The sequence below is a fragment of the Anas platyrhynchos genome, chromosome 2, assembly GCF_047663525.1.
Source record: "Anas platyrhynchos isolate ZD024472 breed Pekin duck chromosome 2, IASCAAS_PekinDuck_T2T, whole genome shotgun sequence".
NCBI classification, from domain to species: Eukaryota; Metazoa; Chordata; class Aves; order Anseriformes; family Anatidae; genus Anas; species Anas platyrhynchos.
In genome coordinates, this window is record NC_092588.1 from 45,055,386 (window position 1) to 45,083,020 (window position 27,635).

Here is a 27,635-nt window from a genome sequence, read left to right on the forward strand (position 1 = left end):
GAAATTGATCTTGTTAATCAAAATTCGTGTAATTCTAAAAACATAAGCCTAATTTAGGCTTTACAGAGCTACGCTAAGATACAGTAACAGGAGATCTAATAAAAACACAAAAACCTAGAGCATTAACATGGAATATTGATTGCCAGTACAATAATATTGAAGATAACATTAAGATTGAAGAGACTTTGAGATACAGCTGCTCCAAATAAAGGTTTGTTCCAGACTGAAAACAATCTAAGGAATTACATATTGAGACATTTTAAAGAACTAGCATTTGCAGACACAGGAGGTAAGTCATAGCTAATTGTCAAGTGACTAAAAGCATTTGTGAATATTAAAATGAAGAAGAAATGGACTAAGCAACAGCAAGAATAGAAAAATATACATAGCTGAGGCAGATGAGAGAAACAGATGGGCAGAGCATTTCGAAGAAGTCTCACTAGACTCAGCCCCCTTCAATACCATATTTTGATGAAATATTATGAACCTAAACCATTTAACATTAACAATAACCAATTGAGATGTCAGCCATACACACAGAAATACAGAAGCTAAAAAATATCAAGACAGACAGCAATGGTCTTGTCACCAAGAAACGGAGCACTAGATGCCACCACTTAAATGAAACTCACTCAGAGAAAAAGATCCCTCCCCATCCTCCTGCAAGAGAAATCTTTTTTTGTGAGGGTGTAACACCCCACAGGAGGTAGGATGAAGCTGGACACAAATCTCAGTGAACAATAGTCTGGATTCAGCTGAGGTAAACACGAATGAACTACAGATATTCATAGTAAGGACCATCATAAAATAATACATTAAATGCAGCACATCATCAATTCTCAAAAACCTGTTGAAGGTTTATATACACCTGAAATCATATACTATGAATGTGGTTGGTGCTGTGAAGAAGGCAGAGAAAGATGGAAGACAAAGTGCACTATAATGAGCAAGGCTCCTGAATGTAACTCTGCAGAAATGTATTATTTTTATCTTTGCCACACTGTACCCTTGACATGTTAACCAAATCATTTAACAACTTTTTTTTTTTTTCCCCCCTCAGGGATAATTGGGAGTTTTGTGCTTTCTCTCTTTTTTTTTTTTTTTTTTTTTTTTTTTTTGTGTGTGTGTGTGTGTGTGTGGAGGGGGTTATCCATATTAAGTCTTTAATTTCCAGACTTGATTAGCAATTAGCAATGACAGATTCACCTGAAGACAGGAGGAAGACTTGAAATCACAGTGTACCATGAAGGTATATTTCTGACAATACTGGACTGGGGCTAGATCTGCAAAAGGCTTTAGGTATCTCATTGCTATGTTTGGCAGGTAAAACCATAGTTATCTATGTATTTGACAGTACAGGATGCTAAGAGTATTTCATTAAATTCTTCTATTAAAACACAACTCTGGTTTAAATTCAGAGAATATAAGTCTTTTGACACTACTCTTGACTGACGATATAAATGATACAGATTCTGGGTTCAAAATAATATTATTTTATAATTCTGCAGTAGTCCCTCATAACATGAGACATGAGGTTATTACAAAATGTAGCAAGCCAAAATGAAACTAACAGAAGTATTAACTACTAGTCACTGCTATCACATCACTACAATTTTTAGATCTAAGCAAATTACCATTACATTTCAAACAAAGAATAATATGTCACTTCTAAATCTACAATCTATTTTCAAATGATGCTAATCTTATATCAGAGGACCCAATGTGTGTGTCATATTAATTCAATAGTGCAATGTGAATGCTAAACTCTATGTAAATGACATAAGCCTTATCAGTTCCATTCATTGTTACAACTCAAACAATGGCAATTACAACAACTCTACAGATTTTGGCGCTGTAAGACTGGCAGATTTATTAACAAAATCCAGTTAATATTTATCTTTTCATACTGTTCAACTACCAAGTTACACCTGTACAATATACAAAGCTCCTAGGTAATGAGATATTTCTTTATTGTCAAATCTGCTCTACAGACTGCTGGTAAAGATTACATAGCTCATTTAAATAAAGCTCTTTTGTCAACAGACTGAATATACTTTAAAAATGAGGGAAAGCCTCATGAAAAAAACAAACCTCAGCTGATATGCAAGTGTACATGAAAAGATGCACTTGTGTTTTGACCTTATTCCAGTAGTGAATGCTTTGGCAAGAAGATTAGCAATGTGAAATTATGAAAGGGAAGGAAGGAAGGAAGGAAGGAAGGAAGGAAGGAAGGAAGGAAGGAAGGAAGGAAGGAAGGAAGGAAGGAAGGAAAGAGAGAGAGAGAGAGAGAGAGAGAGAGAGAGAAAGAAAGAAAGAAAGAAAGAAAGAAAGAAAGAAAGAAAGAAAGAAAGAAAGAAAGAAAGAAAGAAAGAAAGAAAGAAAGAAAGAAGGGAAGGAGGGAGGGAGGGAGGGATATACATAACTGTCTTTCAAGATTGACTGAAAAACAAACAAAAGGCCAAAAAATCAGAGTACAATCCTATACTAAAAATGTCGTTAAAGTGAAAAGAAAGAAAAAAAATAAACTTGAGGAAAGAAATTAAAGACTAACATTATGACTTTAAACTTCTGTTAGGAAAAAAAAATAAGGAAAAGAGACACTCCTTTATAAGATCAGGACATCTTTCTGCTTATTGTGGCTACTATAAGCATTTTTAATACTAGTCTGAAAATGAAAAGTGTGCTTTCTGTATTAGGCTCCTCAAAATGTAGTCTACAGCTTGATAGTGAGTAGATATAGAATATATTTGATGTTATTCTTTCCTCAAAGATTTTTATACTGGCCAATTTCTACTGCTATACAAGGGAAATATTGTCTGTACTTATCCAGACATTTCTCTATATATCATTTAGTAACATGGATAATCAAATATTGCTACTTCATCCTCAAGAGCCTGAAACAATGAATGTAAACATCGTGATAATGTGTAAATAATTTACTTTGTCCCAAATCAAAGGCTTTATTATTATTATCATTATTAAATAATTTTACCTCCAAAGCTCTCATCTACAGTTCATGATTTTCCCAACTTGTATTTGTTATTTATTCAAGGCCATTAAAGGAATGTGTCAGACAGCACAAGCTGAAATGTCAAAACCCTACAAGTAAACAAGATCACTCCAAGGAAGTTCTTGACCTTGCCATTAATTTCTCCTGTTAAAGCAGCCATAATCTCTAATCATTCCTTTTAGAGATTCTACTGCTTACTCTGAAGAGAAAAAAATGCACAATATAATAATACCATATCTCATCCTCTGTCCCCTCCTAAAGGATTTCTGGAGTATAATTGTTAACAACTTCTTCAAAAAGTAAACTAGTACACTTCTGGCATTCAGTGTTGTAGAGAGTGTTTTTTCATGAGCTTGTAATCTTAAAAATAAAACTAATAAACTACCTGATTAATGTGAATGTTACACTACTTTCCCAAATAATTTAATAGTGAGCTTCATCTTTGTGAAAGGTGAATTCTTGACTTCTTTCCTACATTAAAATACACTAAGATTAATTATCAAAATGTACTTAAATTGTAGATCTAGCAAAATATAGAGACAGCATCCTGCCTCTCTTGAAAAATTAACATAAAATATTATGACGATAAGCATTTATATTAAGCTGTATTTTCTGCTTCATATTAAGTATGTCCTGATCATTGCAAAACAGTAAAATGAAATTTAAATGAGCTTTTTTTTTTTTTTCTAGATGACATATACATTTATCAGTTATCCTATCCATGAGAACACAAGAATCACATATCAACAACATCTTGATTTTTGGCCAAAAGCTGGTCTATTGTGACTAGGTATTACTGTCACTGTGTTTGTATTTCTAGGCTTTGGCCCCCGACAGTGATATCATCAGACCTGCCAGTCACTAGCCCATTCCTAGATCCAGTCTCTGTGCAGCGTGACCATGTCCCAGAATAGTCCAGGTCATACAATGGGTGCCTCATCAGTCACATGCTCTTGGCTGCTTGGCTGAATGACCACCATCATCCCTTGATGGACAACTTGACTTCCAGTTAACTGTTTCAGGGATGACATGGCCTTCAGCTGAGCAAAGACAGACTTTGCAAAGGAATCTCCTGCTTGGGTTTGCATAATAAACCACCCCACCAGCATCGGCAACCCAGGGACTGGTTATTCTGCAGGGCCAATGTGAGTATTGAGAGGTAAGTGTGCTTCCTGGAAGGCAATGAATCAATCAGAAGAACAGCTGGCCAATTAAGATGTGCATAACTTCTTGCCAGATGTTACCTCAGTGCTGATGGCTGACTGCATCTTAGAGATGCACATTGTTTCTCAATCCCTGGGGCTACTTTCATATCGTTAAATAAACAGAGCTAGGAACCATTCTCTGGTGGTAAGGCGAAGTGGAACAGTCTGGCTTTGTCCACACTACACAGCCCACTACCACTTCTTAGCCCTATGTGATAGCCTCCCTGCCCTAAAACAGTAGTAGCATGACGGGTTACCTGCTGAATGTCTGAATGAATGTGAAGGCTGTGTTTCAGCCTATAAAGATGAAACAGAAATATATGCTACATACTATTGGCTGTGGCCAAGCCTCTTGAGATAGTGGTGAGATACTGTGTGGTGCTGAGGGAAATAAAGCTGGTGCTGTCCCATCCATGACCCCTGCTTGGAGCAATCGCTGGTGTGTTATTCGTTGAGTTGTGTTAGGCTTTCTCTCAGAAAGTGCTAGCTAACACAAACGAAAACAGAATAGGGCACTATAAATAATCAGTATGGAGGACTATGGAATAGATCATGCCAGGTCCTTAACCCTCTTTTATTTTCCAGGTTAGATGTAGCCTTCATGGCCAAAAAGTATCCTGAGTTTCCTGTTGAAAAGTGTCTTGTAAAGAATCAGATATATACTTGCTTTTCATAAGCAATAAGAGATTAATTCATAAATGATAAGGATTTGAGAGCAGGATGGGATTAAGAAGAGAACATGAAGGTTGGAGAGGGTCCAACTACGCTAAAGCAAAAAAAAAAAAAAACAAAAAAAAAAAACCACCCACACATACCCTGAGGGTGATAAAATTAAGTCTTCAATTAAGTTACCAACCAACTTGTTTTGACATCCTTAGTCTAACCAAACACCCTTTTCTTCTTATCTAGCACCAGACATTTCATAAATTTTATGAAAAATTCTTTGACCTACTCATCCTTTTCATGACTATGACTCTAGCTCTGAATTATGTCTTTATCCCAACAACTGATTTCTTGGCACAGGGGTCAACATAATATGACAGAATGGCCTTTCTTGCTAAGTATAAGAATCTTCTGAGGTTTACAGAGTCATATTCCCATACCCATCACACCTACACATCAGCATTTTTGTACAGTCATTCATCCTGTATGATTCTTGGTAGCATTCTCTCTGAGACTTCTAACAAGTTATTTCATTCTCAAATCTGAGAACACAGCACCCAGATAGGCAGTACTTGTTAGAATTTGACTGTATTTTCACACATCATTGTTGATGCCTTCAGTCAGGATGGACCTTACATTGGATAATTATTATGGGGAAGACAGAAATTAAAATGGTGTTCATAGAGCAAAATGGAGCTTACAGCCAGTTAGAGGCTTAGCTTTAGTCTGTCATAATATGTACTGTATTAACTAGTCATGAAAGTAATTGGAATAAACAATTGCAGACATTGTCTGAACCCTTTGTCCTCAGGAGGGCTTAGACATTCAGCCATGTTTTTGTGGAAAACAGTGTGAGCAAATAAAAAGGGTGCAGTGAAGTCACATACTGGCAGCAATCAGTCACTCAGCAAGTTCTGTAAGTCTCAAAGTACAAGAGATACTAAGAGTGCTATGCAGACTCAGATAGTACGATGTAGATTAGGTTAAAATGCAAAGGAGAAGCTTAAATGATATTAAAAAAGCACTGATTCATTGCACTTCTTCCTGTCTCAGAAGAAGAAAGACAAAGGAGGGAAAGAGAGAAGAAGATGATGAAGAACAAGGACAAGGACAAAAAAAAGCATGTGTCTGAGAAGGCAAGAATTAGAATTCTCCACCCTAGCAGTACATCCCTATTTCCTTATGTAATATTCCCATTCAATATTTCATAGACAAAAATAAGGAAGCAATGCCGCTGAAAAAAAAAAAAAAACCACACCCAGGTAGTATATATGAGTAAACAACAAACAAATAAAACAATTCTTCACCTTTTTTGTTCTTCCTGTCCTTCTATTCTCTACAGTGAATTCAAATTTAGAGAGCTCAGTCAGTAGACAGAAGTCTGCTATTGTGTTTACAGTCTGAATCTCAAAGTGTAGATTGTATTTCTTCAGGTATGCATGTGGACTGTGAATAGAGAAGACTGTTCTAAGTGCTAGCAGGATAAATTAAATCTGTGAATACAAACAAACAATGTTTTTTCTTCAACAACACTGGTGCAGATAACAGGACAAGTTCAAATGGGCACAGACCATGGAGAACATTGAGTGGTGTGGCACACAAGACAGCTTAAAATGATATACTATACTGTTAACTTGCACTGGGTCAATTGCAACAGTGTAGGTTTCAACAGCGCTGTTTTATACCCAAGTAGAGACTAATTTGTGCAATTTTGGATTTCATTATTTTGCCTTTATTTAGTCACTTAATTACTTAAAACATTCTTTAGCAATTCTCTGTGCTTCTAGTTCCAAAGTTTTACTCAAGCTTAATTCTGCTATTTCTGTGTATACGTCATATTTAACTTTTCCTCCTCAACAGCACCCAGAGATTGGCAGTGATCTATTAGGTTGTAATGCTATTTTAAATTACTTACTGCATTTCATAATGAATTATACATCAGCACTTTATGTAGCAACAAGTTAACAGGTAAAGTCTCTTCTAAAAACTGTTATCATAGGATCATGTTCTGCATATCAATAAAAAATTAATGTAAGCGCTAAATAATTTTTCATGTCATGATACACTGGGAAGTTCCCAGCTACTTCATCATCTGTAAAGGAAAATAATAATTACCTGTGGGCATTCCCATTTTCTGGAAGTAGCAATTGTAAGATTCAAGCCTGGAATATCCAAAGCTGAATCTTGAATTTCACAACATCCTTCCAGGAAAAGTATCAATAAGTTCTGCAGATTAAAGCACTCCAGTAAAAACACCCAAACAGGACAATCCCATTTTCAATTTATGACACAAATCAAAACTCAAAAGTAACAATAGTAGTGCAATTAACTACAGTAGTGAAGCAACTGAGATCAAATTTGCTAAGCATCTTTAAAGGCTCCTAGGATTTGTCAGTTTTACTTTGCAGCAAGGAAATTGGAAGTCCTAAGAGGCCAGACTCTAGCCGAGATAGATCCAAGCCTCATCCCTTAGCACCACAACAGGGAGTCTATTAACACTGACAAGGCTGACTGCCTTGAAATTGCAGTCTCTTAAAACACCAACTTTCTTGGCCCCAGTGGCACTGGGCCTCAGGACCCGTGCCCCAGATTTAGGGAATCACCTCAGGACCTCCAGGTTTCAAGTGTCTGACATTTGTGTAAGCTACCAGAATCACCATGGCGAAATAGGATCTGAGTCCCTGTTGTTGGGGACCACAAAGACAGGCTACCTCATTAATGTTGTTGGCAGATTTTCATTTGTTACAATCACTTGTGTGTTTCTGAAGCAACAACAACAATTATGCAGATCTAAAAATAATTTGATCAAAAAGGCGTTATATATACCAATTGTAGCATCTAGTACCCGGGTATTATATTTATGAAGAAAATTTGTTGCACAGGAAGCATCAAAATAAAAAGATTAGACAAAAATGTTGAACACTGCTTCCAAAGATGTACATATTTAATGGAATCTACCTTAAAAAAAAAGTCTATGTTCACTTTTCTTCTTAGCAAGGATTATAAATGTAGTCATCTTTTCCTAACTCTTGAAAATTCTCCAGAACTAATGAAAATTCAAGCATGTATGAAAACAAGGAAGTCATTACTACCATATAAGCTTGAGATTGATTTTCACTGTTTGTCAAAAACTTTGAGCTTCTTTCAAATGCAGTCTGTATAAACAGTTTGAAGCAATATTTTTCCTAGAGAGAAGAGATGACAGTGGTAATATACAGGACAGAAAACACTTCTCTGTTTAAACAATTTTAATGAGGTAGTACTTAAACCATTAATGACTTGAGTAAGTGACGTTGATAACCACGAGTTAGTTAGCAGGTCCCACCTATCTTGATTTCGAAGTTTCTTAACAGTAACAATTACACAAATAGATTCAGTATTATGTTCCTGATTGCCAGATAAATGAAAGATGCAAAAAGGAATCTAGTTAATGCCTTTATAATCACATACAATTACCTTAAAAGGATAATAAAAAGGAAAGATAAATGTTCAGAAGTTAGGAAATACCAGACCTACAGCTACTTTTTCAATGTTAATTTAAGACCCTATGTAACATGACATAGTCTTATTTATGTTTCATAGCTTTTTTTCCTGTCATTTTTAAAGCAATGGGTGGACTCTGCAAACAGATGAACAAAAATACTTGAGAGAGTATTTATGCTAGAGAATATTACTGCAGATTATAATGATATTTCATGTGAGATAGAGCTAAAAGGGGTGAGTTTCATAAATTTTATTGAGAGCAAATGACAGCTGAGATTTAGAAATCTTTAGTTCCTTCTTAGCCTCTGGAAGGAGATTGGCCTTAACAGACAAAGGTTCTTCCATTTCTCCATAGACTGACTAATTTACTGGAAAACTTCAGTATCTTCCCAGTCTACTCTTCCTGTATCCATGTCTTGACACTTCCCACAAATTGTCTTCACACTTCCCATAAACATTTAATCCAATTCTAAGAAGTCGTAATCACACATTCCCTGTATTCCTAAGTAGCCTGAGAATGAATTAATAGCAGACTAAGGGGAGTTTTTGCTGTTCTAGAAGCATGTTTCAACATTGCAAAATAAAGAAGGACTATGGAGCAAGCTCTGCCACTGGACACCTGATCATCAACAGTTAGTTCACTCTGGTTTTATTTCAGATTTTCCCATGTGATGTCTTTCAGACAAAGCCAGCACATAATTACTCTAGGAACTTCTCCCAGAAGGCTTTATATCCTCTGATACCCTACATGTTATCATGCCACATCTCACAGGATGTTATACATAAATTCACTTAAATACTGTTAAACAAACAAACAAACAAAACAAACAACAACAAAAACCCAAACAAACAAAAAATACTATCCAACCAAAAAAAAAAAAACAAACACAAAACAAACAAACAAACACACCACAAACACTACTCAGGTGCATTAATGTGATTTCAGACAAATGACACAGAAAAACAGTAGCACATAGTATTAACCACCAGTTAGGCCCACAAGGTCCCAGATGAGTGGCACAAAATCAGACTTATGTAGGCTTGAGCTCAGGGAACATTCATTGGTTTCCTCTTTTTTTATTATTATTATTTTTTTTTATAATACGTCAAAAGTGTCAGAAAAGCAACACTTTCAATCCTACATGCAGTGAAAATGGTGAAAAACTGAAAGTACAAAGTGTTTCCCTTCTGCTTTTCAGGACACATGTTCAGCTTCTAACAGCAACAGTAACAATAGTTACAGCTCATCTTAATCAGAAGTCCCTTTAAAGAGGACCTTTTCTTTATACATTTTTTTTCATGAGAAAAAGGGAATGGGACATCTACATATAATAAAACTTTACTTTCTAGAGTACATTTTGAACATTTTCCTCAAAAATTTTTTTTCTTCTTTGATAGTATGCTAAAATGTTTTTAATAGTGATTGCTTGCTACATAGCTAAACTGGCCATATTAAAAAAAAAAAATAAAAATACTCTGAATATATTCCGAACCTCAAAGTTTCTTTTACTGCCTGCTGTGATATGTCTTTATACATCTTTACTTCTGAAAAAAAAAAATACAAACAACAACAACAACAACAAAAACAACCAACCAAAAAACAACAACAACAAAAACAACAACAAAACAAAACAAAACAAAAACAGCAAAATTAACACAACACAGCCCTCAAAGATGCTTGCTTTACAGAGATCTTGTCAAGGTCTTCCCTGATACATTTGGTTAGTCCCTGCCCACATGTATTTGTTTCATCCTGAACAACCCTATGACATCCTCACATTGGCTTCATCTTTGGCACACTCTTACTTCTGTCTTTGGCATCACAAGGGGACAGAGGCAAGGTTTATGAGTGTGGGAGAAAAAGAATAGATTTTTTGCTAAAAACTGAACATGAGTAAGTATATTGATAACCTTCCCATGACAGTCTATATGGTCTGTTAGCCAGCTGATGCAATGGCAGGTACAATCAGCACACTGAGAAAAGATCCTAAGCACTGCACATGCACCTTGCTTTCTTTTGGATGCACAAACAAGAAGGGGAACACATTGCGCTTCAAAAGCTTCCCACTTCAGAAGATCAGGAGAGCAGGACCACAGGGCACACAGCAGGCACACCTACCTTTTAGTGCAGACACAGCTATTGTATCCTAGATAATAAAATTAGTATGTCTGTTTCAAGCTAAAGACTAGGTTGACTAGCATACCAACTGTTTTTCACTCTAATGCAAAATAACTGCTTATATGGATGCTTTACATTATTCTAGAAATTGGGAAAGCTGTAAAGAGTGTATTGATAAATTTAGTCCTACAAGCTTAATTTATTAAATAAAACAACAACAAACACATGAAAACAGACTGAGCTCACTTTTCTTTAAATATTTCATTCAGAAGTCGTGAAGGCCTCTTAACCCTGATCCTTTCCAAGGTGCATAATATAGAATAAAATATTACTATTTTTTTTTCTATTACTTGAAGAGTATACATAAAATAAAATCCCATAAGTCCAAATCAGGAAGAAAAACACAAATTTGCTGACAAAACTAGCACATCTAAAGCAACCATTTCAGTACAAATACAAAGCTCTAATCTTGTACAGAGGCTAGATAACAGAAAACTACAGAAGTCAGCTATTGTGCTACAGGTAGCAAATAATGCAAACATTTTAAATAAATGTTGAAAATCCATATAAGTACAGAGCTTTGAATTTGATCCACAGTCTAGGAAAATAACTTTTGGCAGCTACACACTAACTAAAAGGCTGACAACTGAAAAGCTGCATGTTGTAGCACATTGAAAGATTTGTAATACAGAGCTTACTGAAACACAGCCACTAAGAATGTAGAAAAAGGAGTTTATTACATCATATAATCTGATAAGTATTTACTGTATAGTTCAAGACTGAGTCTTAATAAGGTTTAAGGACTCTCCTAGTTCACGTCCCCCAAAGAGTGTATGTTTGGCCAGTTTTTTTTTTTGTTTTTTTTTTTTACTGCAGGACGGCTTTAGGCAAAACAAAACAAAGAAATGAACAAAAAAAGCATACATTTTCTCCCCAAAACTGAAATGGCAAAAAAGCAGAGGTGTTAAAATACCTAAAATAAGTAAAAAGATGGGGGGGAGATTGTATGGTGATTTTAAGTTTGGATAATCATAACATTGTAAATACAATTAGTGATAGTGAACGCTTGTTTATAGTACTATTACTTCTACTAATTTATCATACTGTATGTAGGAAATGAAACAATTGCATTTGCATGCCTACAGCTCAAGTCTGTTTTATTTTCCACGGATCATCTATGTATCTAGACAGGTGTGTTGGCTTCAGGCTATTTTTAACTGCAAAACATCTGAAATCACAACTGTGAACTGGTTCTGCAGGTGAAAATATTCCTGACAGAGTATTTACGTTCAAATTGAAAAGTCATCTGCTACTTAAAGAAAAAGTATATTAATGATTAACCATGACCATGGTTTTCAGAGTTGGCTTCCTGGCTGGGACCCATATTTATAATTCTGTCTTTCAAAAGGACTGAGTTTTTCCAGTAAATATTGGGCTATTATTATCTAGGTGCTTAAATAAAACGTTTAGATACTGAGGATGAGGCATGGGAGTTTGAAAGCCTGCCCAACATCTAAATTAAATAGTATTGTGCCACAAGCTGGTATGAATAGGAACTGCAAGATCTCAGAATGAAGACTGCAGCCACACCATCTGTCCACTCTGGGGCTTCAGAGATTCAAAAAGCTTAGCTTGAAAAATCCTAACAGCTCATACACCTGTTAAGAAAATACTGCTTGAAGGAGAACATGGAGCTCTTATGTGCACCACAATGAACTTCAATTCAGTATAAGTTTCTTGTCTGTCAAGATTTTTAACTATTCTTTTTCATAGCTTCAGGAAAAAAAATAAAAATCTGATGGGTTGCTGATCAGAACTGTTATTCTGATGGTGAAATCCCAAAGGGAAACATATTTCAGATATGAAGTATTCCCTCCAGAGTCCCTGGCAGTCACTGAAAGAAGAACTTCTTGATGTATAAAGACAGTGTCACCATTGTCAGAGAATACTACAGCAGGAAATGAACCACAAAATAAAAGCAATGTCTCTCTTCCTAGGAATCAAAATAGTTTTTTGTTTTTTTTTTTCACCTAAAAACATTTTGGAAAATGAAATCCTGATGGAACCTTGCAAACATTATGAGAAAAAAAAACACTCATCTAGTTTTTTGGTTTTTTTTTTTTTTTTTTTTTTTTAACGTGCATATACTTACACAATTAGACTAATAATTTATAGAAAGCTTGAATGTACACAACACATAGAAAAGGTCTCCATCAAGAAATCAAAATATATTTTTATAGAAGGTGGAATAATGTACAGTTCACAGCCAACTTAACTTTTCCAACAAATGGAGCCATAAATGCAATTTTCTGTCCTTTGCTCTGAAGAATTAATTTTAAGGTATTCATATTTTTCTTCAAGTACATCTTAAGTCTCAATTAAACCACAAAAAGCTACAATAAAGTAACATTAAGAACCAACTTAAACCCATCATAGTAAGGAAATTCAGACTTAAGCTAAAAATTTCATCTCATTCCTCATCTTTAAATCACTCTGTTGTGGTTAGGAATTGTGTGGCTTGGAGAAGTGTGTGATCTTTCATACCACGCAGCACATATGTTCCAGTGCTTAAAAGTCAGAATTTTTAGCCTTAACTCTGAATTTCTTTACCTTTGAAGGCTTAACTCAAGCATCTATAATTACTTTAACATGAGCTTTTTATGCACACACACACATATATATATGTCACTCTGGACTAGAAAGTGGAAATTGTAAAGCTCCTATTTGTTGTGTACTTCAATGGCACTCTCAATTTAAAAGATTGAGCACCGCTTACTACATGAAACTGAATATATGCATTTTTAAATGGCACTTAGACATGAGTGGCTTAAATGTGGTAAAAAAGGCTTACACATTCCCAATATAAGTTACAAATTCAAACATTCAGGCATGAAAATCTTTTCCCTAAGTTGTTTTCAAGCTTCATCCTTTTTTCTGCAATAACTAAAGCAAAGCCACAGTAGCTGCAGCCATTTGCATCTAAGGAAGAGATGTTTTGCTTTGGTGATATAGTTAATGAGTCTAAAAATATTCAGTATAATAATTCTGTCAAAGCCCCCACAGTCTCCTCAATGAGCAGAAGCCTGCAGGATTCCAATGGGGAGCCAAGTAATGAGCTCTCAGCATTCGCTCCCACACCGTCCAGACGAAATATACTCGGGCCTCGACGGTTCCACATCATTAGCAACATGAAACAAAGACACATGCTTGACTTTAATAAGCGACTAAAGTTGCTGGCTTATTAGGCTGTCACTGCACATAAACTCTATTTCAGTGTGACAAAACAGTTCCCTGCAAACAAAAAAAAAGGATTAAAAAAAAAAAAAAAGAAAGAAAGGAGGGGAGCACTTTTGCAAACAGAGGTTGGTGTGATTTAATGTTGTAAGTGATTGAATGGATTTGAACGAAGGCACATGGGAAGTGATGGGTTTCTGACACTGACTCTCACGGGCACGCTGCAGACTGCAGTTTCACTGCTGGAAACGATGGTTACGGTGGGCTGCAGTGATCAGACTATAGGCATATGTGACTGAGTTTTAGTTGATATTCCTGCAAGACAGGAAGTGAAGAAGCTTATTTCCCACTGGGAAAAGGTTCAGGCATGATTAACTTGGGCATGACCAAATAGGTCAATGATATGACAATGAGTGTCTAGCACAACAATTAAGTGGGAAAATGTGTGTGATTTGTTTCTTCTTGTTCTTCACATACCAATAATGCATTAGCAAGGATTCATTTAATCTCTTTCATTATATAAAAATTGATAGCAACACTGTGTGATAGCCTTAATTTGAATATATTCCATTAAATTATATTTATCACTTCAGCAACATAGTCACCTGATGAACACTCTTCAGTGTTTAAACTTTAATGATTGATCTACGGGACTACTGAGGAGTTTTTAAAATCTTAATTTTTGCTACAATTATACCTATATACACAGAAGAAAATATAATATTAACATTTAAAGAAAGTTGAGCTTTGATTTTAAGAAAACTAAGCATTAGAGATGTGCAGGGAAAAATCTTCTTGTGCCATAAGCTTCTTCCCAAGTTCAACATTCCCCTTTTTCATTTGAGGGTGACACTGAGATTTCTGTTTTGTTGTTGTTGTTTTAATTTTTATTATTATAAATTATTTAATTGTTGTTATTGTTCCATATGAAGAACTGGTGAAAGAAATTAACAGAGGGGTTTGCTTATGCCAGAAGAAATCACCAGCAGGTGGCTATGCCACTCATCTGAAGGTGGAAGGATCAAACTCAGGTTCTCTGTTATGTTTTAAATCAGAGCAGAATTGGATATTTTCATGCATTATAGAGTCAGTAGTATAACTTAAACAGAAGCAGATGAGAAAAATCTATACATATGTGTTCAATTGTCTGGACTTAAAAAATCCATATAGATTATTTGAGATGGATGCTAAAGTCCCAGTCTGCACTGGGTTTAAGGAACACAGTACAAGTAGAAATTCTTATAAGACCCTACGACCATGTGCCTGTTATAGCTTCTAATAAAGTCCCACAAATAATTCAGTTCAAAAAAACTGCCATGTTTTCAAGGAAAAAATAAATTCTTAACCAGCTATGCTCAGCTTTTAAAAATATTTATTTTATCCAGAACACTTTTCACAAATGTCACTCACTTTCTGAGCTAATTCTCAGACCCTTTTGCCAGTGGTAACATGCCTTCAGGAGGGAGACACATTAAAAACATTATTGACATGTTTATGCACACAATGGTAGGGATATTTAGGAGAATAATGTATTGACTAAAGTGTAAAAAAGATCTATAATTAGTGGGAGTTGTATAATAGGAGCTTCACTGTTGATTCAATAATTTGCTGCATCACAATTTCCATGGGAGAAAAAAAAAAAAAAAAAAAGTTTATCTTTTGAAAATGTGAATTTTAACCTAAAAGCAGTGGTTAATCATGTTTTTTATAAAACAGGAAGTGCAAGGAACCCAGAAAATGAAGAGAAGCAATGAGTTGGTCTCCCAAATTAATCTCTTATCAATACCTAACAAGAAGAAATAATACATAAATAACAATGAGAGGGTACATTATAGCAAAAAATACAACCACTTGCTAATTTCAGACATGATCGTAGGATACTTTAACAGTTGGCAGTATGTGCAAAAATCAGCCACGATGCTCAGAAACTAATTCTGGAAACTTAGTCAGGCCCAGCTGGCTAATTACTGGATATTTACCAATATCAACACCACCACAGAGTTTACGTGACTATGGGAACATAGCTCTGAAGTGCTGCAATGTGTGTAGAGAGGACACACATCAAGCTCTCCATCATTCCATATAACAATTCCAACTGCCTGCCTTTCCCCAGAAGGCTGGTAACATGGACAAGACAGCCAATCCACCAAGAGCTTTCCCAGATACATAGTAAAAGATGGACTGAAATGCCTATGTGAACCTTGAAAAGTTCTTAGCTCTGCGAGTGCTAGCATGTGCTGCTACCCACTTCTGACCAACATACAGCTTCGTAGTCAGATGCAACCAGCATACAGCAAATACAACAGATACAAGCAAAGCAAATAAAATTTAAATAAATTTTAAAACTTTGAAGAGGATATTATATGGAGAAGCTTGCAGGTATGTAGTTATTCCATATTATATGGAAGCTTTCAGGTATGTAGTTATTCAACTCTTGTCTAGACACAGCTAGTAAATGCTAAACACCAATACTGTCAGAGTTACCACTGCAAGTTCAATAGAGCATGAAGCTGACCTAGGAAGGCTAGGTATGCTCATATGTTTATTTTAATCATCTCTGACTTTTTTTTCTAACTGATATTGTTCATTTAGAATACTTGAAAAGTTCCTATAATTTGTATAGCAAGTTAAATAAATACTTGAAACAAAAAGGAAAAAATAATAATTTTCCTTCAGCAATAATACACTCACAATCCATAACTAACAGGAAGACAAACAATCCATATTTGGCACAAAATACTAAAACTGTCTTTATACCCTGGTTCCCAGTTGATTTAAACCTTCATTAGAAAATATATAACTGTTAGTGCAGAACAATAGAAATATCCAGTGTAATAAGAGTAAATTATATATGAATGAGAGCCAGACACCCTTTGACACACTGCTGATAAAACCCCTGGCTTCAGGCATACTACTGAATTGGAAACTCTGTTGGGGTAGCACCCCATACAGAATAATGTGAGAAGAAAATCATACTGTAATAAATTTATCTTAGTGACAATTTTATGCACCATTCACTACTGTTAATTTAATAAAATACCCTTGCAGGGTATCTGCCCAATGTGTCCCAGATTGCATGTTTAAATACCAGACTTAAGGCAGCAGCTGGACTTCACTGCACTGATTATCAGCTACTGAATTGTGGCTGACAGTACTTTTAATGATCATGGGCAATACTTTAGAAAATTACAGCATTCTAGCTTTAATTCTAAACTGGAACTGTCTCATCGTTTAATTCTGGAAGGAAATTATGGCTGCAGGAATCTGGGTTTCACACAGAGGTTCAGAGTAGCTAAAGATCTTTCAAGTACCAGAGAAATTCTCCTATGGCTTGTTTGCTATACTTTGATCACCTTGCATCTAAGTAGAAGAAAATGTGTGATGAAGGAAAGGGGAAATGATTTTATCTTATATACTTTGAGTTAGTTTATCTTTAATTAACACTTCACGTTCCTATGTGTTCCTGTACAGGTATGTTAGAATTGTAACAGTTTAAAACATTTTTGTAAGGAGATACAGGCTTCACTTCTTTGTGGTCTCTGTTGTTCATCACAATCTTTCCTCTACAGGAATAAAATATGTTCACAAAATATTGTGTGAACATAATTAATATTATGTTTATGTTTAAACATAATTATTATTATGTTTATGTTTAATAATTAAGGAAATTAAAGACAATCCCTTCCACAGGATGCTCCATATGGCAGAGGGAGAAATTAAGCATCCTAAGCCTTTTTGCCTCCCCATAATAAAATACAATAAATTAAAAAATAAAAATAAAAAATTGCACATTGAAATATCTGTTGGGAATAGCATCTTCAAAAGGTAGAAAGCAATGTCTAATCCCTTAATGAATGTCAACATATTAGCACGAAAGCAAGCTGGTTACCTGCAATCTACCTGTGTGTCTCTGATTTGCTGTCTCATACAAAGGTTGTTGTTGCTGCCTGTGTTCTTAGTACATTGAATAAACAGTGCATACACACTGACATTGGGGAGTATGTGCACTTCAAGACCTTTAGAGAATTTAAAAGGTACGGCTACCTTAGCTACTCTAGAGTTTCTGAACATTTACAAAAACTGATATTACTTAACTAGCTGGGAGGCAGGCAGACTATATTTAAAGAGTTAAGCATACATATAAAACATCAGATTGCTTAGGGAAGCTACTAAACTAGATTGAGCTCTCATTGAATGAAAAATTGTTTTTTAAAAAATCCATGTATCAATGGCATCACATAGTACAATCTAAGGCAAAATGAAGCTCAGTTAGCTATTCATGAAAAAAAATACTTCCACCTTTAATTCTTCCCCCAAAGTCTTGCAAAAATCTAAGAAACTTCCAGAAGCGTTCATTCTTGCCCAAATAAATTAATAGTCCCTGATCATTCAATAGCATAATTTTTTGAGTACGAGTTTTGGGAACGACATTGGCAGGTTGATGATTTAATGTAAAAAATCCAAAAGCATATGTAAAACTGAAGTTGTCAGAGGCTTTTGACACATGAAAAGGTTACCATGCATCAGCTGCTCTGCTGCTGTGTCACTTAGTTGCTGTGCATTCTTTTACTCTGTAACGAGTGCTCAACACAAGATAATTTAAGGCATGCACAGAAATACTACGGTGTTGTTTAAAAGGCTATATAGACTTATCAAGAGCATCATAAGACATGGTATTTATGTCTCTAGTTAAATAGTTTGTATATCTGCATAAATTCTCTCAATCTATCTGTATTGCAAGTGCATCCACATCTGACTGGAAAATCACTTATCCCTCACTCACAGTACGATAATTTACTATACTTCTGGTACATGGTACTATTTGCTGAACTGTGCACACAGGCACTTACCATTGTGTGGCTGATGGACAATAACTTGTTCGTGTGTCAAAAATCAGGTCTACTTTATCCTTGAGGAAACTTGTATATGGTAGTCTGCCATTAAAGCTTGTAATTTTGTTCTGAGTTATGTTAGTGTGACAAAATATTTCAGCTCCAAACGTGATAATGATGTACTCATATCGAAAGTCTTGTTATTTAGCCTGTTAAGTGGATCTTGTGAAATGTGTTCCTCTTTCTATATTTTGCACATATATTTGAAGAGCAGAGAAACAAACTCTCTCCAGCTGGGCAGATCATTTAACATCTACACTATGAAGGACAGGTTCTGGATCTGCAGGATCTGGATCTAAGGTAAGCATTCAGCTCTCACTGATGGAGACTGGAAGCAGATATAAGGAGGTAGCTCTAGTAGAACCCCCAAATTGCTATGGTGAGCTGAGACCAGCTATCAGAATAAACTCTGCTTCTTTCTTGCTTTTACTTAGTCCTAAAAGCAGAGACGGAGGATAAATGCATAGAATAAGACTCAGAATTCCTGGAATCAAATCTGTTTTAACATGGATCCTGGGTACTGTTTTCTCCTATAAGTATGTCCATCCTCAGTATGGATAGGTTTATAAAGGGGACTGAGTAAACTAAAGAAAAGGAGTGAACAACTTCAATAAAGATTGTAATTCTGTCTGTAGAAAGGCCTTTACTCCTAAAAATGCATGTAAAGTTTTAGGTGGCTACATCCCTGCAGTGAAGCTGTTACAATTTGGGGTAGGAGCAGAGAAGCTGAGCCTTGCTCTCACAGTTTTGTTGAGACTAAGTCCTTATTACTGCAAGGCCCAGAAATACTAGTATTTAGATAGGTCAAATGTATGATTCCGGTACATCCCTAACTGAATTTTCTGGTTGAAAGCCATTATGCTAGCATGTATGCTCACACTGCTTCCTGAGTTCCTCCTTCATAAAATTTGATAGAAAAATCAGACGACAGGAAAAAAAAAAAAAAAAAAGTTCCTCAACAGGCTTCATTTGGTGTCTGTATACAGGGAGATCAAGGTCCTAACTAAACAGAAGATACTCATCTCCTATGTTGGGCAATGCCTGAAAATCCTAGGAAGAGACAAATATTGGCATGGGCTCCTCTATGACATATTGCACCCAAAAATTTCCTTCTCATGTGAGAGACAGAGTTTATCTGATACTAAAAGATCCTACAAAAAAAAGAGTCTCTGCTCTTTGATCCTAGTGATGCGAAGAGGAAACATTTTCTGAAAACACTGTTCTGGACTTGATACAGAAAGCTAACCTTTCTACAATATTTTGTTATTTATATTCTTCACCATAAAAGGAACATTAATTCGTTATGGTAAGCAACAAAAATGTGCATCTGGCAGTTATTAGAGATAGACAGAGGAACATTTAAAATTTCACTTCTCCACCAAAATAAGTCTTCTAAAATTTCATTTAACTGCCAGATTTTTTATTTTTTTATTTTTCCAGGAAACTATTTCCGGAAGCAATTTCTGTTTTCTCATTAAATATGGATAATTTCTGAAATTTTCATAATCTCTACTGTTTCTTAAATTAATTATGAGTTAGTACATTGCATGATAACATTAACAGGGACAGACCATATTTAATATGACAACATATTTTAAATATAACATTGCAATATATTGTGTAAGTCACAATATGTCTTTCATACAATGAATAAGAAAAATGTCAGCATTTCAAAGTAAATGAATGGCTTTGCATTTTTTCTTTCACAGGAAATTTAGAGTGTTTTTTTTTCTTTTCAATATAATGTTAATATTTTATAAATACTGCAACTTCCTGCTTCTAGCCAAGTTTAGTAGATGATAATTTAGATTTTCATGGCATAATAGTATATACTTTTCTCATTAATACAGTACACTAGACAAAACTATCAGGTGCATAAATATTTAATACTATCCCATGCGAAATTCCTCATTAAGCTCAGTTATACATGCTGGTACAAGAGGATTCAATTTCTATTCCCAAACAAGGGGCTTGGTAAAATACAAAACACTGATGAACCTGATGTTGAGTATAAAGGATAAGGGACAGTGTGAATAAAAACTTAAGGACATATCATTAATGTATCAATTTGAAGTCTTGCTTCAGTGGACTAGATAATGAAGAAAAAGTACAGTTGTCCACTATAAGAGAAGAAAAACACAAGTTCCAACTTGAGGAGAGAGATTTCTTTGCCAATGTAACAGGAATGTTCAGGCTGCATCTTTTGAATGGCATGTAGCTATCACACAGCTCATATGCATCTCTCTTGCCTGAACTATAATCAAGATGAGGGCAATGCTGAGCTAGAAATTGTAGATGGCCAAACATGAGGAGCAATACAACAAGGACTGCAGAGGTAAATGTTAGGTTGTCTGGGGACCCATTGACCAATTTGACCAGAGCTACTCTGAAATGGAAAGGTGGGAACATGGTGATCTTCATGCTCTGTAGCTTGCAGACATACTTTAGCGTAAGTTTAAGGATTGCTATGGCATGAAAGACTGGCCATCTCTGCATTAGGAGGAGGATCTCCTCTAGGAGAAAAAAAAAGATTAAGATACATAGTCTTCACTCTTTATGAAGGCATGGTAATTAGAGATCAACTAATACTTACAGTATCATCACCATCTCAATCAAGGAGTTGAACCGGTGGAGTGAAGATGCAAGAAGGTGAAGTGACTATTGACAATACTAATTTCTATAAGCTGAAAAATAAATATAAAGAATTGTGCTCTGACTCCTCTTTTAATTGTAATGTCGTGGAAGCCCCCAATTTAGGCAAGGTGTTTGTAATAAGTAAACAATAGTACCATTTCTTCCTGATTATGCTTTCTAAGAAAACCTAGTTACACAAGCCACTCGTAAAGATATTAAGATTTTCTGTCTAAAATTAAAATTGTTCTGAATTTATGTAAAGTTCTATCCTCAAATAAATGCTTCTGATGATGTGAAGATTCAGAAAATGCTTCAACAGCAATAACTGGGATGGACGCTGTGTTATAATAATTTGGATACACTTGACTAATGCAGTTATTCGCAATGAGGTTGGCACGGTGCCCAAAGCGTTGAGCAAACAAATACAGCAAGACATTCAGTTTAGAGCCTTCCAATGCTGCAATGAGATCTTTGTTTGGTCCAGGGGTATAGTGGACACTATAGTGTACACTATAATCAAAAACTGCTAAAATATATTTATATTTCTTTGTTAAATTCACCAGTATGTTTTATATAAAAAATGCTGGTGAGGCACAAGCATTTTTAATCAAATTAGTATGCAACATAAGGCAGCTGTGTATTCAAATGGGTTTTTAAGCAATTTGGTTGTTTTCTTTATAATAACAGGAAAGAACATTTTGATTTTGAAGGTGACAGAGGCAATATTACCAGAATTAAACAATCTGAATTAGCTTTTTCATGAAATGTAATATGTTTTATGCTTTTAGATGGGATGCTCCACTGCTTTCAGATGAGCCTTTCACTGTCACAGTCAATGGCCAGGAACAGAATAAGCTCTGGAGGTAGGATTATCCTCAAATTTAATTTTTTTAGAAGGAGCTAATGGCAAATGTTTCTAGCAAACTTTAGGTGCATCTATGTTATAACTAGAGAACCAAGACAGGATATTAAAAGAATAGGTAAGTATGAAATTAGTAAACAAAGTTTGAAATTTTGATTATCTTGAATTTGATGCTTGAAATAAATATAATCTCTAGAAAGCCAATATATATATAAAACATTATACAGTATATACATGTACTTTAGTTTTCAGAAGCACAAAGGAAGAAAGTAATAGTAATCATTTTCATGTATGATATAGTGCAAAAGGAACATATCTTAAAAAACATTTCTATATTAACTCATGGAATTTGATAGAGATATCTGCAGGGAGTGAATGTAAATGTACGTTCGTTATACCTCAGGATGAGGAAGTTTTCTTCTGTTCTATAAAACTGTAGTTTGAATCAGAGACACAAAAGGAACTACCTCACTACTTCACATGTAAAAAATAATTATCTGGAAAATAACATGGTGATTCATATCATTCATTGACTTTGGAATCAAGTGTTCTGAGCATACAAATAAAAAGTATGTTATTTTTTTGTTTGTTTGTTTGTTTCCTTTTTTTTTTTTTTTTTTTCAAGTTTTGTTAACAATGGTTGTTTAGCAAATCAGATTGGGTTCTGCCTAACTGACCCTTCATCACAAGCCCCCTAAATCCCCCAGGGGGGTTTCAAATGTGCCAATCCCGCCTTTAGAGAAGCCCACACAGAAGTATCTGTGTGTGCCTACAGAGCACATCTGGTGTGCCTAAGACCTTGGAGTAGTGAATGATTAGAGCTCCGTCTTTCTATACACTTCCTGACATTTTCTGCAGTAGAATGAAAACCTGGGGACAGAATTATCAGTAGGATGGGATTCTTTTCAGCACTGTTTTAAAGTAACTAGTCTGAATTTGGACTGAAATGATAGAGTATTCACAGACAAGATTTAAAAAGATACTCTTTGTTTATGAACCTCTTGAGTGCTAGCTACCATTCGTCTGCCCTGAATCTTCACTGGGCTTGTGGCAGACGTGCCTACTGAAGGATATGTATGAGTTACAAATTCCTTGGGAAGGTGGTTCCCTTATGCAGGATTCTGCAAAGAATTTAAAGACTTTTCAAAGAGTAGCAGCAGCTCATAGATCTGAAAGTATGTTTTGCAAGATATACAGATTTAGTGAAATCAACGTGCTCATGGTCACAGAATAATCCTTTGTGAAAGTCTTATTTTAGACTATGTAGCCTTGAATTTTCAATTCCTTTTTTATTTATTTTATTATTATTATATTATTATTATTAATTTTAAATACCGTGCATAACCGCCATCTATGCCTGCCATACAATGCCATATAACATCAGAGAGACATTAAGCGACTAAAAGCTTGGTTGTGTCACATTCTTCCTGGGAGTAGCCCAGAAAAGAGTTCTGGTTGGATTCTGGTATGCAGAGAAAAATATAAATAATCAAAGGCTACTGTGGGAAGTGTTGGAAAAGGAGACTGCTTGGGTGAATCTCAAAAACAGTCATTATTTCAGTGGATCAGATACAAAAGGAATTTTTTGCAAGACTGTGTAGAGCAGATACAGCATATGTTCTGTCGATAAAAAGACAACAGAGGAAGATATAAATACAAGATGAAATTTCAAGAAGGGATTTTTTTCTTGCGGTCATTGTTGCTGTCTTTATACAGTTATTTGGAAACATTAGAATGGGAGAAACACATTTGGAACCAATTAGAGGAAGCAAGTGAGACCACAGAGGAATCAACGCTACATCTCAATAGAAGAACAAGAGGAAAAACTCTTGTATGATCTGGTGGTACATCAACATGCGAATCAGATTGCTGCCATTTAAAATGATGCTTGGGCTTCTCTCTGTCCAATATGGTGTGTTTAGCCAATTTACTCTCATCAGCTGAAGAAAACTAGGCATGCATCCCTGACATCAGAAAGGTAAGTACCATCTATGTTGCCACCCACATAATTACATAAATAAATAAATAATTTTTGAAGGCAACCTTTGAAATACAGTCAAAAAGCTTCATAAGGCAACCAACAGACAACTATTTAATAGCTTTTCCTATAATTTTATAATCCCCAGGAATTAAGTTAAAGATATAGCTAATATAGGATCTGTAATCACATGGGAATAGAGGTAGAGCATCCAGCAATATGTCAAGACAGAATTATTCAGAAAACTTCAGGCCATTAGTGTTAGCCAGGATTCTTTTGCAAGAATATTACTGGAAATAATGGTATGGGACAAGATTACAAGACATTTAGAGATGGGTGATTTAGTTAAGGGCAGACAGCATATATTCACTAAAGGTAAATTATGTTTGACAAATTAGCTTGAATCTGATTATTTTAATGTTCTGTGGGTGAAAGAACGAATTAGTGTCTACAATTTATCTGATTCTCAAAACTATATTTGATATTTGACATGAAAGAGACCAAGTTTACAAAAGGAGAATTACAGGCAGTTATTCAAATAGAATGAAAATTATCTCAGGAAAATGAAAGAGTCTGTCAATTAACAATAACACTTCAGGTGGAAAAACGTATACAATCAGCAGTCAATAAGCACCACTTTACTTGACCTATTACACAAATTGCACTGAAATCAATGTCAAGAGTGGCTAGATATAGAGGTAAGATGTATTAAGACTAACAATATTACACTGGGTTACTGGGAAGTGGATAGTAAAGCTACATCGACACAGTTTATCTCTGAAAATTAAAACAGTTCTGATGCTTTTTCATAATGTAACTTCTCATTCCCATCTCCTTCTTTTTTTTTTCTCATTTATTTTCAATTAGTCATTTATTCTTCTATTCAGCAAATCCTTTTTAGAACCTGTGAATATGTTTATTTGTTTGTTTTTAATAGTGATATATAATTTTAAAATATTTACACGATGAATTTATTGCAACAGATCCCCAAATGTGGATTTATCTGTAGTGATCTAGAATGACTCATACACAAGAGCATGAATGAATCTGCTACAGCTGCTCCCTAGAGAAGAGGATTTCTAGCCTAGGCCATTGTTAAATTTCTGTCTTTGGCTTGTGGCAAAACCACATCACAGTCACAACAAATAATCACAGTCCAATCTTACAAGCATCTTTCATTTATTTTTATAAGTGAGACACATAATGAGATCTTTGCATCTTCTCCCAGAATTGATATGTACTATGGAATTACGGTTTTTGAAAGTACTTGGTATGTCAGATTGAAAAATTCTGCCAACAGTGTTCAATGGAAAAGGCAATATAAATGCTAAAAAAGACATGTGACAGTATGTGGTGTTTCAGCTCCATGGCAGTGTGAAAAAGTATTGGCCAGGGCCAATACAAGGTGGCTCTCTTGTTTGACGGATGCCCAGCTGTGTTCCCTTCCTTCTTGTCTTGCACGGGGGACATGCATGTGTGCAACTTGGCAAAACCATCATGTAAAGTGCAGATGTGGCTGCAGGTTAACTGGGTTTTGCCAGTTTAGTTTTCTGCCATACCAGTTCTCTAAGCTGGTGCTCAAAGCAGGCACACAACCAAAATGAGGGAGGATCCAGACTGCAGCTGCAATGATTTAGATTTGCTGATGTTGTTATGATTGTCCACAGGACATAGGAGCATGCACAAAAACTGAAAAAAAAACATTACCCAGAAGAAAGCAGAAAGCTAGCTGAAGGTGCAAATTGCCATAAAATTGAAGCGCAAATAGAGTAAACATGGTCTTTTATTTACAATTATAATTATTTGTGTCTGGTTTTTCTTTTTTGGATATTCCAAATTAGAGCTCATACTTACAGACTTAACCTGATATCAGACAAGAACAATTTTAAAGAGCTTTTAAAGAACTTTGATTACTCTTTACTGAAGAGGGAGTGACATTACAAACCAGATATTTGGGATGGTTAAACAAGAGTTCCAGTCTCCCACCACATCGACACTGTAACCAGAAAATAAGGAAAAAGCTTCTTTTTATACTACATAGCCTGGGTAGGATCAGGAATGCCAGAAATAGGCATGACTTCCAGTGATGGCTGGCAGCTTAGGAACTTCTCCAACATGCAGTAATGTAGGGGGACAAAAGCCTGAACCCTGAAAATCATGGGGGACTACACTCTACTTGCAGGATTATTTCAGGGTTAAGGGTTCTCAAGAATTGGAAGACTCACATTCACATTCTCACTGTCTCATTTACAGCAGCGATTTGAAAGATGTCAGTAGCAGGCCCAGCCCTGAGACCTACATCATTCTGGGATTTCTTCCTTCAGCATCACTGATGAAACTGCTTCTTTTAGCATAATTTACTCAAAATTTCTTGTAGACCATGGTTCTGCTGTTAGACAGATATCTTAATGACTATTTCATCCTTTTTGTCTCCTCCAAAACTAATTATTCACAGTGTGTGAGTACAGTGAGAAACTGAGACAGATTTAGCCAAGGATAATTTGTAACCTGGTCATTCAGGCAAGTGTTCTTGGGAAAGGAGGGAATTTTATTTCCAATCATTTTGTCAGGATACTTGAACCTGGGAGGATACTAAGCATCTGAATTATTGACATTTAAGTGAGGAAGTACTTATCTCCCTTTATGAAAAAATATCAAATGCCCTTTCTGCTTGAACCCATTTATTTCCAAATATTTTTCATTTTTAATCAAGCTAAACTGATTTTTTTTTTCCCTCTGGCATTTCTGTTTCCCTTGTCCCAAATTCTAAAAATCTTAGTTTAAATTACTCTGAATGAGATTTTTAAAATCCTTCATATTAATTTCTAACTAAAAATTTATGTGCACAGCTCTGCTCTACCAATTGGTGGTACAATCAGTCAGGTTATAAAAGACTTTTATCTTATAATCTTACATTCCAGTCTCTTCAACCGTTTTGATTTTTGTCTTTGTTGTTTTTTTTTTGTTGGTTTGTTTGTTTTATTTTTTTACTTGTAAATAATTAGTTAATGAAAGCGATACAGCTGATTTGTTAATACTGTGTAGACATTTTAGACACATAAAGTGAAGACATTTTAACCTCACAGATACCATCATTAGCAACTACTTTTAAATTTCCTAAGCAAGCAGAAATAAAGCCCCTAGCACTGTAAATAATTGCAAGTGACAAAGCCTGATAAAAGTGAGGAGACATTTGACTTACTGTCACTAGGAGATGGTAGAGGAATCATGACATCATAAGTCCCTCATTCCTTTCAGACATTGTTTTGCTGACAGGAATCAATGTTAGTCATATTAGTAATTTTATATTTTTCATCTATGGATCCATTCTAGCTGTCCTCTGCTTAAAGCCTTTACTGTTCTTGGGAGACATTAGTACTTTGGCATGTCTCTCTAGAACAGGCTTTCACTGCTGAACATTAGAGATACAATCGCAGCACACCAAGCTGCTCATTATTTCGCTTTTCTTTTCTTTTCTTTTCTTTTCTTTTCTTTTCTTTTCTTTTCTTTTCTTTTCTTTTCTTTTCTTTTCTTTTCTTTTCTTTTCTTTTCTTT

At 35.2% G+C, this 27,635-nt stretch overlaps 1 protein-coding gene and 1 long non-coding RNA gene across 4 annotated transcripts in view; one reads left to right on the top strand and one right to left on the bottom strand.

The window, feature by feature from the left end:
- Positions 1–27,635, bottom strand: part of CCDC178 (coiled-coil domain containing 178) — a 179,005-nt gene that overhangs the window by 24,243 nt on the left and 127,127 nt on the right. The window lies entirely within an intron of this gene.
- Positions 18,808–24,074, top strand: LOC106016704 (uncharacterized). The gene is made up of 3 exons (XR_001189589.5): positions 18,808–18,906; positions 22,029–22,103; positions 23,819–24,074. It is a non-coding gene; the product is annotated as an uncharacterized lncRNA (long non-coding RNA).